Source organism: Harmonia axyridis, chromosome 6, assembly GCF_914767665.1.
Source record: "Harmonia axyridis chromosome 6, icHarAxyr1.1, whole genome shotgun sequence".
Classification (NCBI taxonomy): domain Eukaryota; kingdom Metazoa; phylum Arthropoda; class Insecta; order Coleoptera; family Coccinellidae; genus Harmonia; species Harmonia axyridis.
Window position 1 is genome coordinate 17,511,325 of NC_059506.1, and position 13,577 is coordinate 17,524,901.

General features: G+C 34.4%; 1 protein-coding gene across 4 annotated transcripts in view; it reads right to left on the reverse strand.

Moving 5' to 3' along the window:
- LOC123682893 (protein spinster) overlaps window positions 1-13,577 on the reverse strand; it is a 103,738-nt gene that overhangs the window by 89,246 nt on the left and 915 nt on the right. The window lies entirely within an intron of this gene.

Here is a 13,577-nt window from a genome sequence, read left to right on the forward strand (position 1 = left end):
GATTCCTCATCCTTCGCAGTAGAACGAAGATATGGCAATTCAGAATTCCACCCTTGCTCATGTTCAACACTGACGGCCGTATCTACGACCCAAAATAAATACCCACACCAAATTTCATTGAAATTGGATTCTAATTAAGGCTATTACAGGAATATGCAGACACTAAATCGAAGTTGGAAAGGTCCGAAATGCATTCTTTCAGCGAAAATTTTGAAATCGCGAAGACCAAAAATTTTTTTCCTCCCATAAGTGATCGCAATGGTCTATCTGTGGTAGACTCGGAAGCGCAACCTATTCTCGGTTTACGTTTGCTAATGATGCTAATAATCGGTTAAAAAAACAACATATACCTATCACTTTAAAGTGATTAATTCTATATCAGCTCATTTTTTTTTGTACATAACATAAGGTCGAAAAAACGAATAACAAATCAGTTTGACCACAAGGGCCTAATATTATATTATTATATATTTTCCATGAATTTGTACTCTATTTACTATATTTTTTTGATTATCAATAAGAATTTTTCAAGACTTAAGAATCTCCTGCTTCAGAGAACGCTACCACTTGAACTACGTCTGCGAGTTGTTCATTGCTACGTGTGGCCAGTGCTCCTATATGGGTCAGAAACATGGTCTCTGAAAGTCAAATCCCTTAACCGCATAGAAGCATTTGAGATGTGGACGTTGCGCAGATTGTTACGAATACCTTGGACTGACCATCTGACAAATCTGGAGGTATTGAGACGAGCCGGAGTGGAAAGACAACTGCTGAACATCGTAAGGCAGAAAAAGGTGTCTTACTTGGGACATATTCTACGAGGAAACCGATACTCTATCCCTAAACTTATAATCCAGGGTAAAATAGAGGGAAGGAGAGGCCCTGGAAGAAAACAACACTCTTGGCTGCGAAATATTAGAGATTGGTGTGGAGTGCAGGATGCAGAGACGTTATTTCGAATGGCGGAGAACAACATGCTAACTTTGGCAGCCATTAATTGAAGAGATGGGACATTGACCCCAACGTACAAGTTGTATATGGGACCGGAAGAAGAAGAAGAATTTTCCTTTTATCAACTGTTTCGAACTTGTAACCAATTAATTTCATGTAATGTTGTCTTTGTTTGATTAAAATCCAGATGCTTTTTGGTCAACTGCTATCCAGACTGATATAATCGTTGCTATTGATTTTGGTAACATTCAATGATTCTTTGAAGGTGAAATCGAACTGCACAGGTTTTCTTCCACTAATAACCCAGGCTATAATGGCTTGCCTCCTTTTTTTTTTCTGACAGTACTGGAAAAAATACTCAAATTAACTAATCGATGGGTACCTATTCGAAATTGATACAATGAAGTTTCACCACATTTTGGATCAAAAGCTATAATAATAACACAAACTGAACCAAATTCAATCTTCTGTCAATGACATTTTCAATATCTGCGCCTCCTCCTTTCAATACCTACCAACCTGAATTATCCAATTCAAAATATTACTAAATAAGCCAACTTAATTTCGATTTTCCACAGCCATCCGGGATGTCAAAAATTCCTGAACGGACTATAGTAATGTATCATCGTCACACAGCTCTCTACTTGACATATACATATACATATACGCTTTTCTCAATCTATAAGACGTAGAAAATAGGTCTTTCGAGGTCAAAACCTATTCTACATGATTACCGACTGCAAAAGGAAAAATTGCAGTGACCAGTAGAAAACCCATAAGAGGAAAGTTGAGCGTACTCTGAAAGTAACTAGAGAAAAAAGAAGTAAAAATGAGACAAGTGATATAAAACACAAGGATTGACGACCGAAAAGAAAAATATCACATCCCAGAGTTCGGAAAACGTATCTAATATAAAAATCCGTTCCAAAAACACGAAAACCAAACAAACCATAAACAACGGATTCCTCAAATACCTGAACGTGCATCCAAACAACCTAGGTGGGAAGCGCAGCAGCGACGATCTATGCAAGCGTGACGCAATGACGAAAAAAAATATAGTCAAGGTCAGCATCCCGAATTGGACCAACGTGGCGGTGTGACAGACAGTCGGCCAATCGGAAGGTGCCGGAAAGTTATCGTAAGAACTTTGAACGCGGCCAGACAAACAAAACGCAATATTTCATTCGCTACGTTCGCCCGTTTCCCATTCGGGTTTTTATTGGTCGGCGTCGATCAGGAGACTTTCGAACGGTTCTAGGATGACGCGTTGCCAAACTGGGGGGGAACAGACTAGATACCGGCGATACTACGGCGTTATCTAATGCATGTAACCAGTCACCTAAATTATATGGTACGGAGATAATGGATTATGGATATAATTATGGTAATGGGTACCTGTATGTTAGCTCCACATTGGCATTTTGGAAGAAACAAGGATCTTCAATTCAGTTCAGATGATCATTTTATTAATTTCAATGATAACACCCCACCTTGATATTTTGGGTTTACGTTTTGGAATGTATAGAATCCAAAAATCGAACAAAATAACTGCAAATTTTGAGAAGCGAATTTTGAACCGAAAATAATGTATTCAACTTTTTTAGGTCAAACCTAGAGCCAATAGGAACTGGCAAAGCGTTCTTGTAAATGGGCCACCAGAGCTTGTTAGAACTAGGTTGTAACACGCATATATCGAGTTCCACAAGAAAAACCTCGTTTTGAAAATCACAATAAATCAATAAATTTAGATGACAATGATTCAAATCTTTATTGTATTAATAGAAGGTTGTGCAATTATGAATGAAAAATGATATAACAGGCCAATAGCAAAGTTCCCGGTCTACCATAGTAAAACACATTTTTTTTTGAATAATTCGATTCTATTATTCAACATAGTTGCTTTAGAAGTCGATACAGCCGTTATTGCGATTTTCCAACTTTTCGATACCATTTTTGTTGTAGGTACGATTTGTCTTTCGCTTCAAAATAGGATTCAGTTTCGGCGATTACTTTTCCATTGGCGCTAAATTTTCCAACGAGCATTCTTTTGAGGTCTGAGAACAGGAAAAAGTCGCTAGTGGCCAGATCTGGCGAAGACGGTGGATGCAGAAGCAATTCGAAGCCCAATTCATACAATTTTGCAATTGTTTTCATTGATTTGTGACACAGCGCATTGTCTTGATGAAACAGCAACTTTTTTCTTCAAAAGGATCCGTTTTTTAACGATTTCATCCTTAAAACGATCCAATAACTCTATATAATAATCGCTGTTGATATTCTGGCCATTTTCGAAGTAATCAATGGATATTATACCTTGCGCATCCCAAAAAACCGATGCCATAACCTTGCCAGCTGACTATTGTGTTTTTCCTCGATTTGGATTCGGTTCATCGTGTGCAGTCCACTCAGCTGACTGTCGATTGGACTCCGGAGTGAAATGATGGAGCCATGTTGCATCCATTGTAACATATCGACGCAAAAATTCAGGTTTATTGCACTTAAACAGCTTCAAACACTGCTCAGAATCATTAACACGTTGTTGCTTTTGATCGACAAATATTCGCGAATTATATGATGTACACGTTCAGATGATATATTCACAATGTCTGCTATCTCCATCAACTTCACTTTACGGTCATTCAAAATTATTCCTTCGGTACTCATTTCACCACGTTTAAACTTAGCATACCAATCAATGATGGTTGATTTCCTGGTGCCGACCCCGGAAACTCTTCATCAAGTCAAGATTTTGCTTCAACTGTATTTTTCTCTTCAAAAAGTAATATTTTATTAGCACTCGAAATTCTTGTAATAACAAAAGTAACTACACTCACAAAGCAATATCTCACAAACTAATGATCGGACTGTTGTCAAATTTCGACATGTATCGTTTGAAGGTTAGTACTTACTAAAAATCAAAAAGATTTAATACTAGCACCGCCATCTGTGCATCAGACCGGGGACTTTTCAATTGGCCTAATAGCAGGGCGTTCTTTCAAGTGGACAACCAGAGCTTGCGAGAGAGAAGGTTATAACGCTTTTATCGAGTTTTTCAACAAAAACTGTTTAATAAATCAAAATAAATCAACAAATTCAGATGACAATGATTCAAATTTTTATTGTATTAAAAGAAGTTTTGACAATTATGAATGAAAAATGATATCTATATGAATATGATGAATGTCCATCACGACCACAGTTACAGATGTCGATTCTTTCATCAAACTTTAATCGCTTTTCGACAAAACGGGCCTGTTTCGTAAATCTCTTCACGAATTTCAAGTTAAGGCTGCAATCAATTCGATTATATCCGTAAGGATCCAGTCTTCAACATACCCCATAAAAATAATTCAGCGGAGTTAAATCGCATGGTCGAGCTGGCCACTTGACAGCTGAATTTCGTGAAATTCGATCGGGAAATTTGGTTTGCAATAAATTCATTGTTTCGGTGACTGATGTGTGATTTCTTGAAACCACATGTTAGTGATGTTCGTATCACCAATAATTATAATAGGCCAAAATTGAGTTGGTGAGATCTTTCGATAACGTAATCCATTGACCGTATAGTATAGACTTTTTCCTGCCGAATTTTCGAAAAAAAGGCCCAATCACGCCTTCAGACCACATACACATAGCGTACCATTCAGTGACACGTGACACCTTATTAACTTGTTGAACAATGCTTGATTTGTGAATGAAGGAAAATACGATAACGATTTTTACTTGTTATGTTAAGCGAGAGAACACAAACACTGAATAGAACTGTAATTGTTATAATAGTAATAACTAATGAATACTGAATGGATAACTTATGAATTGATACTGAATTATGAATATTTATTTAATAAATACTTGTTTTAATTCATAGGTTATCATTCAGTATTCAATAAGTATTCAGTATTCATTAGTTAATACTATTATAACAATTACAGTTCTATTCAGTGTTTGTGTTAGCTCGATTAACATATTAAAAGAGTGAAAATCATTATCGTATTTTCCTTCATTCACAAATCAAGCAAGGCATACATTGTTCATGGTCCTTCGAGCCGGATTGGAAGACTGACAATGTCCAGAATTTGAAGATCAGAATATTAGATGTTTTGAAGGAGGACAATCTACTCCCACTTCAATGGCGTTTGGAAAGAATCGCGATGTTATGGCTTACCCTGGAAGAAGAATTTATCTGTGCTTCTACTCTATGATTACTCGCACCATGCTCTCACCTCTAGCGAGTGCTTCCGTAATTCATTATAAAAACAGAAAAAATATTCATTCAGTATCAATTCATAAGTTATCCATTCATTATTCAATAAGTATTCAGTATTCATTAATTATTACTTTTATAACATTTACAGTTCTATTCAGTGATTGTGTTCTTTTGCTTAACATAATATTAAACAAGTAAAAATCATTATCGTATTTTCCTTTATCCACAAATCAAGCAAGCATTCAATTGTTCACTTGTTGACTCAAATTTATCGACCAAAATTCTCAATAGCAGTCTCAGAAGAACGTTTATGTTCACCGAAAATATCCCGAATTTTAAGAAAAGTATTTTTTACATCTGTAAAAGTTACTATCAGTGGTGGATCTCCACCATTTTCATATTGAATTTTTATTTTAATGCGACTTTCCAGAGAAATTGAATTCACAATAACTTGAGCTTCTACTATAGATATGTCAAAAAACAGAATGTCATAACTCCCAAACCATTAGCGCTAGGAGTTTGCTGTAAAAAAAATTTATATAGCACGATCATGACATTACACACGTTCGAATTTTTATTATTCCAGGCTGTAAATTTCTGTAAATATTAAAATTCAAAAAATTGATTCCTTGTTTTTTTTTATCAAAATTTATATTAGTATTCTAGAGTTAGGAGAAAATCAATGAGGCATCGATTCTAGCCTTCAACTTAGCGACTGAAAAATATACTAGGTTTCCTAATTAGGGAGATATGACATTGCATAACCACCATCAATGGCGCAATATTATTGATATCGTTGATTTGTGTGGCTTTTCTCACTTCTAAGGAAGATTCCCTCACAACATGAAACCTTTTCCCGGTCTTCATATGCAAGGTGTTTCATGTGAGATTAGAGATGCATTCAAGTCAAACTAGTTTGATTTTACTCGCAAACTTGACTTGAAAATCAAACTTATTATGTGAAAAAATTTGACTTGACTTGATTTTAGTATCTTCAGGCCTGGCTTGAAATCAAACTTCTTCAAACAATTTGAAGTATGAATATCATATTGCGCAACGTGTCTGAACCTGTGCTTTGCTACTCCGCAAATTAGTTATAGTTATATTTAGAAGGATACGCTTGGCTTGTTTCGTTTTTTTTTTAAGTGTGTGTGTTGTGCGTTGTGTCTGAACTCGAAATGTCTGAACCTGAACTTTTTTCATGTAGCTCATGCAGCTCGGAATACGTACCAGAAAAAAATTGAGTCAACAAGAAAAAGAAATAAACAGATTTTTTTTTCTTTTTTGATGTTGGAATTAGTTTTCTTTAATGACATTTTATGAAGAGCCACAAAAAATTGTAGGAGTAAATTTTTGCAGAAAGCAACACCTTCTGGATCAAGTAGTATTTGTAACAACATAAAACGTTGGATCCAAAATTGTCAAAATAGTTGGACGGCAGTTAAAAATATGCGGTTTGTTTTATTGTACTTGTAATTTTTATTAGCAGAGGACTCTAATGCCAGATTTCTTGTTCACAGCATTCACTTAATTCGTGAGAAGTACTGAAGTAAGAACTTTACTTTTCACGAAGAATTTTGAGGTGACAAGTTGGAGTTGCATTTTCTTTTTGTTTCAAACTAATGTAGGTATTTGTTCTACCTTCTTCCTATATTCAACATAAATATTTCAACCATTTAAGGTATATGTACTGAATAAATTATTTTTGAAGCTCTTTCAAACTAGTTTGAGAAACAGTTTGAATTTTCAAACCTGTAACCATTGTCCAGTTTGATTTGACTTTAATCATTTGTCAGAAAGATTGACTTGAGTTTGACTTAATTTCAAGTCTAAGGCCCAGTTTCACCAAACAGCACTTGATCCCAGATTGATTAAACTCCGCTTGTTACTAAAGCAGGCTTAACAGTGTTTTCTGTTTCACCATGCATCAACCCGTCCGAAGATGATCGCGATTAACCAAATCGCGATTAAATAGTCAAACCATTTGGCAACGTTGTGAACAAAAAGTTATATAGTGTTCTGTATCGTATTAGCAGTGATGACCACCATTGGCGCTAGGTGTCAGGTGTCATTCATTCATAACTCATAACATTTCAAATCATTTGTCATCTTGTAAACAAAAAACAAAGCCGAAAATGTCGAGTGATGTGCTTCGAAATGTGGGAAACTTGCATAAGTTAAAAAGAAATTATCCCATTTCACAAAACCACACATTCTGGAAAAAAACTATATAAGTAATTTTATTAACTTATTTATTTTTATTAACAAGTTTAACTGCTTCTTAAATAATATTTCAATCAAACATATCAATAAATTATTCTTTGCAATAAATTTCATGAAACACAAAAACAAAGTTTACGTGTATTTTAAATGGGAAATATTGAGCCTATACGTATAGTCATATTTTGATAAAATTGACCCAAAAATTAGAAATTTCCGGAAAAATAATTACATAGACAAGAGTTCCATACTGATAAATAATTATTAATCTCAACTTGAAAGGTTATAATCCTCCAAAAATGGCCGATTAGTGCTAAATCACGATTGGTCGATTAAATGGCGCTTTGGAGTGTGGTGAAACGCTACATTACATTAATCGTGATCTAAGGCCTCACTTAAGAGCCAAGTCAAGATTAAAGCATTTGGTGAAACTGGGCCTGAGTGGTAGTATTGCCAATAGGTTTATTTGATAGACTGTGCAATGTAGTTTATAAGAGTATATTTTTTTAATGAAGTAGGGCCTGCCCTACTGATTATTAACGAGAAGTGAATATTGGTCTTATTATTTATTTGACTTATCCTTGAGATCTTTTTGGAAATGGGGTGAAAACATTATCAACAAAAAGGTGAAATTAGTTAAAGTCATTTTCAAGAAACATGTACCAGAATACAAATTTAATCATAAACGTTGTGTGAACACTGGTTATAGGGATGTAATAACTATTTTCATTAGTGTTGCGAATATCGCATGAAATTGATGTCTACACTAGTATTATTTGATAATAAACCAATAAATTTCTCCGAAAACATGGAATTATTTGCATACAGACGTGCTTTCGTTATCGAAATCGTTTATATTGGAGTTGCTATCATAAAGTAGGTTGCGAGTTCAAGATTTATAACAAGGCAATTTATTTTTTCCTTTTATCAGAGTTATATTTCATATTCATTCAATATCTCACTCCGATTAAATGTAAACAAACCAAAACTCCTCAATTCCAAATAGAACCCAGTAAGGGATAAAAAAAGTATTAAAATATGAAGTCAAACCAAGAAAGCAATTTGAACATGTTTCATGCGCGCACATTAGTAGAGCTACAACCGAGGCTACAACAATAGTCGAGCTCTACGATAGCACTGCTATTATAAATATTGTATAATTTAATAAGTATATAATTATGTACACCTGTAATTTTCCTTTATGGATATATTTTTTTCAAAATAAATAAATACATTACATCGTCTTTCATGTGATACATTTTTGGAATCAGCTCAGCTAGAGTAATCGGAAAGACAAAATGAGGGTGTTCCATTTAAAAAAAATGATGGTGACGTCATTACTCGAAAGTAATTCACCCTGTATATTAGATTATTATTTTAAAATACGGTAAATTAAAATCCAAAATTGACGTGTTTCAGTATTATTTCTTAACATGGTCTGTTTAGCTAAAAATGAATTTGTTCCATACTTTACGTACACAGTGTATAAAAATGTATTGATGATTGAATTATCCATTGGGGTGAAGATTTTACCTAATTCGGAAGAGGACTACTTTGAAAGCGTTACTAAAATTTTGGATGAATTAGTAATTAAAAATAGAAATTCATTGACCAGTTTTCAAGAAAAAGTGTATCACCAACAACATCCACTATAATCTTATGAGCTAAAAACGAACTTAGCCAGTCGACCAATAAACAATTTGTCTAAGGAACCGGTTCCCACGATACCCGCATAGGTATGCATTTCAATGAATCACGAAATCGATTTGCACCCTGCGGTGATTCTGTACTCTACGGAATCATGAATTTCTAATGTTCCTACCCCATAGTAACATGCAATCAAAAGAGAACAAGGTAGAAGCAAGCTGTGAACTTGCGAACAGTCCAGCTCATTCATATCAATAAGTAATTTCATATATTCTGATTCCAGTGGAATGGTGGAAGTACCTGTCCAAAAATATTTTCGAGTTATAAAACATTTGAATTTTTGTTGATTATACTATTTCCCCAAAAATTGAAGTTGATCGAGATAGCAGACATTGTGAAGATATCATCTGAACGTTTACATCATATCATTCACGAATATTTGTACATGAGAAAGCTGTGTGCGAAATGGTTGTCGCGCGAGCTCACAATCGATCAAAAGCAACAACGTGTTAATGATTCTGAGCAGTGTTTGAAGCTGTTTAAGTGCATTAAACCTGAATTTTTGCGTCGATATGTGACAATGGATGAAACATGGCTCCATCATTTCACTCCGGAGTCCAATCGACAGTCAGCTGAGTGGACTGCACACGATGAACCGAATCCAAAGCGAGGAAAAACACAATAGTCAGCTGGCAAGGTTATGGCATCAGTATTTTGGGATGCGCAAAAAGAGCCAGACCATCAACAGCGATTATTATATAGTGTTATTGGATCATTTAAAACATGAAATCGTTAAAAAAAACGGCCCCATTTGAAGAAAAAAAGTTGCTGTTTCATCAAGACAATGCACCGTGTGTCACAAATCAATGAAAACAATGGCAAAATTGCATAAATTGGGCTTCAAATTCGTACTCGCCAGATCTGGCCCCCAGCGCCAGCGTCCATTTCCTGTTCTCAGTCCTCGAAAGAATGTTCGCTGGGAAGAAATTTAGCATCAATGAAGAAGTAATCGCCGAAACTGAATCCTATTTTGAAGCGAAAGACAACAAATCGTACTACAAAAATTGTATCGAAAAGTTGGAAGATCGCTATAATCGCTGTATCGCCCTCGAAGGCAGCTATGTTGAATAATAAAATAGAATTTTGCCAGAAAAATGTGTTTTATCATGGTAAACCGGGGACTTTTCAATTGGTCTGTTATGCAGTAATATCCGTTTGGGTTGCTTTAGGAGGCCACCCTGCATTTGCCGAAAATCACAGACAAAGCTAAAATATTCCTTAAATGGTACACTGGCCATGTTCATAAATAAAGACCAAAGAAAAATAATAGAGAGCTGCGTGCTCTGTAGGAAATATAAATTTATTAGGTTTATAAATAAGTTGATAAAAAAATTAAGAACCCCATGTGCGTGTAGGCGCACTAAACGACGCATAAATCTTCATCCTTACATAACGGAAGCGGTAGAAACATACAATGATGAAGACTGAACAATATTGAAGAACATGATGCCAGCAATCAAAGTCCCGAATGAAAAGAACCCCATAATTCATTCGTTTAGATGACTTACGTTCTCCCCAATCTATGCGGAAACGCTTTCATTCATAACATAATTTTATCTTATTAAGGTTCTCGCTTTCGCTTTTTATTCTTAATTTGGCCTCTGTCTTCAGTCGCTTTACGTGTTAGATTTTTCGAACAAAAGTTTCACGCCCCAGAATTGATAAATTCTGTTAGTTTGAGCAAATCGGTCAATAAAAAGGAATAAAATTCGAAACATTTCTTGGTTCTCATTTGGAAACTGGTGCTAAATCGGTGTCGTTTTGTCATTCAACCTTAGGTAAAATGATAAGCCAATTGTCTGAATTGAACGTACAAACGAAAAAGACAGACTCCTCGGAACGTTTTAAGAAAAAAAAATCCGATATACATGGGCTAGCAAACACTTAGTTATCGAGATACACCCCAGGTTTCTCAAAGGCAAATCAACGTAAAAAACGACTTAACAGCTGTCAATTCTATGGTCAAGCATCATTTGGGTTGCTGAAAATAAGGTTAACTCCATTCATTTGAACATTCTGTTAGTTAATACAGTGACTAAATTATACAGGTGAATTACACGTAATTTGTACGTCGGGCGTCGTTTTGGGTTTCTGAAACGCATTTTAAGACAAATTCAGGTTCGATAGCTTCGCACAGGGTCAGCACATGTCAAATCCAAACGATCATAGATCAGTTTGATTTTACACTGAACAACATTTCAGAAACCTACATGGATTTCGACATCGCTGTCAAGTTTAATGTTTAGTTGAACAAAAATTTGATCAGTCTTTCAGAAACCGGGGGACAGGGTGTTAAAGTTTGATTTTTTCAAATTTTTTTTCTCATAGCAACTTCCTTTCGCAAAATATTCAACTTAAATTTGGTATATATATTCCAATTTAAAGTTTTCATCATTTCATATTCTAAATTCGAATGTAAATCTACAGTGTTAATTTTTTTTTTGTAACAGTGCCGTACGTAGCCACTCCTTAAATTTGGATTTCATCCTGAACTTTTTTTTGGTGACCCACTGGTAGTTTGAAAAATGTCAAAAGAAACTTTGGTCCAGTACTAAATTTTTTGGTTTTAGTTTTGTCGTATGTATTAGTGATTCTCTAGTAATCCTTAGGAAAATCTAAATTAATATAAAGATCCAGTTAGTAAGCTGTGATGAATAAATTAATATAGAGTTTTGGTATTTATTCACCCGATCTGTAATGAAGATTTTTTTACGGATAAACTAGTATAATCAACACAAAAAAATAGGACTACAAGAAACCCTTCATCTCGAAAACAAAGCGTTCGCGGGTCAATATTTTTAGGACTTTTTTTCCGTAAAATTATCCAAGGAATCTCTTATTTTCCGTTGTAGCTACAATGTACAACCTTGTATATCATCTTTCGCTTCTTGAAAATTAAATACTGTCGATTTATCTGCTATCCTAGTATCCTAGTAATATTAACATATTACAATATTACCAATAATAAATTATCATTATTTTATTTTTATTTCCCTTTTTCATAATCAACGACTCGTTCTACGACCTAATCATTTCGTATAACGATGTCTGTGTTTTTCCAATTTTGGGCAGGGAATGGCCTCAAACGATAAGGTTCAATTCAGCGATGCTGAATCTTACCTCAAATTCGATAATTTTCGGAAGCAAAAAGTCAAAATTTAAAACTTTCAGGGTGGGTTCCGATCTGTACAAGCAGTTATCGGTCAAAGTTTTATGACACCCGTCGTGAGAGTACCAAAATCTCGAACGAAACAAAAAATACATTTTATTATTATTTTATTTATCTGAGCTGGTAAGCACTAGATGAGAAATATAATTAATTTCGGAAGTTGCAAAGAATTCGAGTACTCTCATAGGTTTATTCGAGTAATAGGTAACCTAGAAAGATAAAAATACAGATAAAAGTATGTAGTTGTGAATATCATCACCACCAGCGTTTCGAGCTTGGCACTTTATCAATATCACAATTTGTAATTGATCTTACTCTTGAATATTTATCATACTATCAATTACGCAACTAGATTACATACAACAATCTAAACAAGTTTTTTATTGAAACCTCCATTGAAACGCTAATAATTTCACCTGTGGATAGATACTAGATGTAGACATGGTAGTTATTTGAAATGTTTAATTATTTGACGGATCATGAAATACTTATGAACTCGTCAAAATATTTCCTTCATATCTACCTAAATAAAAAACAATTGGTCCAAATACTTCAAAATAGCATATACTTACGTAAAGAAAGGGATGAATAAATGTTTTCTGCATACATAATTCACCTAATGTTTGAACTGAATATCTTAACAAGTTTTGTTAACCGATAATGGATTATTAACTTTTCCTATTAGGTTTTTAAAAAATTGACGCTAATTAAAAAACAATATAGGTATGTAATAAAGTTTAAGTTAATTTCGACTTTAAATTTTCAGAATGCGTTTGAGCCCGATTGAGTTAGTTAAATAATTAAAATACACCAGAGATATTGTTATTTATAATACCCAAGTTTTTACGGTTTTGACATTTCAACTACAACTTGAAAATTCCGTGCTATCTGACCCTGGTCTAATAGATTTTTACCTGACGTTTCGCCTATAATTGCGGAGTACGGTAAGCATCTTCAGAGGTTTCTCGGTCGTAGATTGTAATTTGGCTTTGGATTATTTATATTACTGAGGTTTTTTAGAGTTTAGACATTTCACCTTTCACCTGAAACTGCGTAAGGCATCTTCAGAGGTTTAAGGTCGTAGATTATGATGCGACACTGGAATACTACAAATTTCGGAATTCGGAAGAAGAAAACTTAACAGTTTTCAAAAATGGTAAATACTATAACTATATCATGAATTTGAATAATTGAATTATTACACCGGAGAACCTATTACTTTAATTGAATCAATTTTCACATTTTGAGATATTGCATAAGTAGCAGAAGGTAAGACACTCGGTAAGACATCCCAAAGAATACATATATCACTTTTTTTTTCAA